We start from the raw sequence: 3,318 nt of genomic DNA, 5'->3' as shown, positions 1-3,318 counted from the left end.
TCATTCAATTGTTTTATTGGAATGAAATTCTGTTATGTACAAAAATGTGATTTACAATCTGCAGGATTGGAGAAAACAGTAGATGCTGAATACTCTGCATTAAAATAGCAACTGAAAAGAAGTGCTTGGTATAAGAGAGGGAATGGAGGATGGGGAGGAATGGAGGATGGGGAGGAAGATGATACCATTCACCATCCCTACCATTGCCTTCTCTGGGTATCTGGGAGGTTTAGGTGCTCAGAGCAATATTTGGGGAATATAGGTGGATTTTCTTTGGTTCAGTGTTTCTCAAACTTTGATCTTTATAAATAACCTCGTATCAAGCCATAGGCCAACAAGAAACAGATGGTACACTCAAATTGTGTAATTTGAGAATTTATTAAGAGAACTGTTTACAAAGGTGTTGGCAGGAAGTGAGGAAATCACAAGGGACAGTGCAAGTTCCCTAGGGCTGGGGGCCGTGGGAGCTGCTGTGTTCTATGTCTGAAGAGGCCAGAGGAGGAAGCACCAGAGTCTGGAGACAGAGAGGTCTGAGGGACCTCTGGTCAAGGGACAGTGAGAGGGCAGCAATCCTGCAGAGAGGGAACTGAGTAAACAGATTCTCCATCCTCAGTCTTCTTTCTTCCCTCATTCTCCTGCTGGTGCTCCCACTGAGTGACTCCAGCCAGAAGCTGGAAGGCAAGAGGCACGTTGATGTGGCCCCAGGGCATAAAGCAGAGCGAGAAGATGGGAATGGCTGGGATGGCCGTGGGAACAGAGAGACATGGCGTACACCTTCACTACCTTCTCCAAAGCCAGGTACTCCTGGATTCCTCTGCACTGAATAGTTTTGCCTGTGTTGTGTGTGTGCTCAGTCGCTCCAGTCCTGTCCAACTCTTTGAGACCCCCTGGACTGTAGCCCTCCAGGCTCCTTTGTCCATGGGATTCTCCAGGCAAGAATACTGGAGTGGGCTGTCATTTCCTCCTCCAGGGGATCTTCCCGACTCAGGGATCAAAACTCCACCTCTTGCGGCTCCTGCACTGACAGGCGGATTCTTAACCACTGAGCAACCTGGGTTGGGCTTAAGTCTTAAAAATCACTTTAACCATTTTTAAGTGTATAATTTAAGGAGTATTAAGCACATTCACATTATTGTGCAGCCATTACCACTATCCATCTCCAGAAATTTTTCATCATCTAGGAGTGAAACTCTGTCCCCACTAACCAATAACTCCCCATTTGCCGCTACCCTCAAATGCTGGTAACCACCATTCTAATGTCTGTCTCTATGAATTCTACTCTTCTAGAATACCTGATACAATTATACAATATTTATACTTTTGTATCTGGCCTGTTTTACTTATAATGTTTCCATGGTTCATCCATATTGCAGCATGTGTCAGACTTCCCTTCCTTCTCAAGGGTGGATAATATTTCATTGTGTGTATAAACCACATTTTGTTTATTGTTTCATCCATCAGTGGACACTTGGATTGCTTCCACCTTTTGGCTATTGTGAATAATGCTGCTAAGAACGTGGGCATACATACAGTGTTTGAGACAAAAAAAAACCTAAATAAATGGGCTTTGAAAGGAAACTGCTGACTTGCCAATTCACTCTCCACGGGCAAATGATGCAAGCAACAGGCTGCAGCTGCATCCGGGCTAAGTCATCTAGGTCATCAGGAGAGAGAGCTTCAGCCCTTGTCCAAAGGCCAGGTGATGCAATGTGAATGCTCACAGACGCACTTTGTTTTCTGCACTGTCCACCCCAGTCAGTAGAACAACATATTTGAAGAATCTTCTTCAATATATGGACTTAAGAGGTTTTTTTTCCCCTCAAAACCCAAACTCTTCTTCCCTTTTATCCTTCCCTTTTTCATTCCACCCAGGTTCCCAGCAAGAACCTCCCTAGAGGAAAGGGTGGAGGCAGAAAGCAGAGCAAACGCCAGTGTGGCTGAATGGAAAGCTGAATTTAGGGACTGTCCCAAATGCCCTGTACTGAACCTAGAAATGTAAAGGCCAGAAGTGATCACAGGGAACTTAATTTCTAATTTTAAAAAGGTTTTACAAGACTATTCTTTTTTGCATGTGTATTAAATAAGGTTTTAGGGAGAAAAAAAAAACCTCCCTAGAGACAGACCTACCCTGAACTGAATGAGGCTGCATTTCCTGTTCTCTTACTTTAAAGCACTGTTAGAGTCTCACATTTTATTTTGCTCCCCATCAGAAACTAGATCATTACCTTACATGGAAAGCTACTTTCCCTTATAAAAATAAATACGAGAGCATAACAGTGTTTAAAAACTCCAACTAGCTCCTGTGGCTCGCTGAAGGCTCTATGCCCCAGGCCTGCTTTATCCTTATCAAAAAGAAAAAATTAGCAAGTGTGAGAGAAATGTCAAAAACTTATCAACACCAAACAGAAACTTTCTTCTGTATATGCAGTCAGTGGACTGAAAGAAATTTAGAGCATGACTAGCAAATTCACCATGAGATCTGATGTTATTTAATGCTGGGTCTATGTGCTACCTTAAACTACACTGCCTATGCTCTAGGAAACCTGGCTTTACATATATGGGATGTGTGTGGAGTTAAGAGGAGCGGTAAGACTTAAAGAGTTAAGAGTTAAAGGGGAGCAGTAACAGAACTTGCTTGATGGCAGGGCAAAGGCAGAGTGTCGGTCTCCCATCCACATCCATGTCACTCCCAACTCCCGCTGAGACAGGGTTTCATGAACAGAGACTGTTGTTGTTGTTCAGTTGCTAAGTTGGATCCGACTTTGTGACACTGTGGACTACAGCATGCCAGGCTTCCCTGTCCTTCATTGTCTCCTGGAGTTTGCTCAAATTCATGTCCATTGAGTCAGTGATGCTATCGAACCATTTTATCCACTTTCGCCCCCTTCTCCTTTTGCCTTGAATCTTTCCCAGCATCAGGGTCTTTCCCAATGAATCGGCTCTTCGAATCAGATGCCCAAAGTATTGGAGTTTCAGCTTCACCATCAGTCCTTCCAATGGATATTCAGGGTTGATTTCCTTTAGGATTGACGGGTTTGATCTCCTTGCAGTTCAAGGGACTCTCAAGCATCTTCTCCAACACTACAGTTCAAAAGCATTAATTCTTGGCACTCAGCCTTCTTTATGGTACAACTCTCACATCCATGCTTGACCACTGGAAAAACCATAACTTTGACTATACAGACCTTTATAGGCAAAATGATGTCTCTTTAATTCAGGAATCAGCCCCTATACTTATATGACACTAAAAACATTAATTCTGGGGGCTTCTTCTCTCTGGTCACTATTCTGAGTATGTTCGGTTTGTACTGCAGTCCC

Source organism: Giraffa tippelskirchi, chromosome 2 (genome assembly GCF_054371585.1).
Source record: "Giraffa tippelskirchi isolate mGirTip1 chromosome 2, T2T-mGirTip1v1.2.pri, whole genome shotgun sequence".
Classification (NCBI taxonomy): domain Eukaryota; kingdom Metazoa; phylum Chordata; class Mammalia; order Artiodactyla; family Giraffidae; genus Giraffa; species Giraffa tippelskirchi.
The sequence above is the reverse complement of the archived record's forward strand: the minus strand, read 5'-3'. Positions refer to the sequence as shown.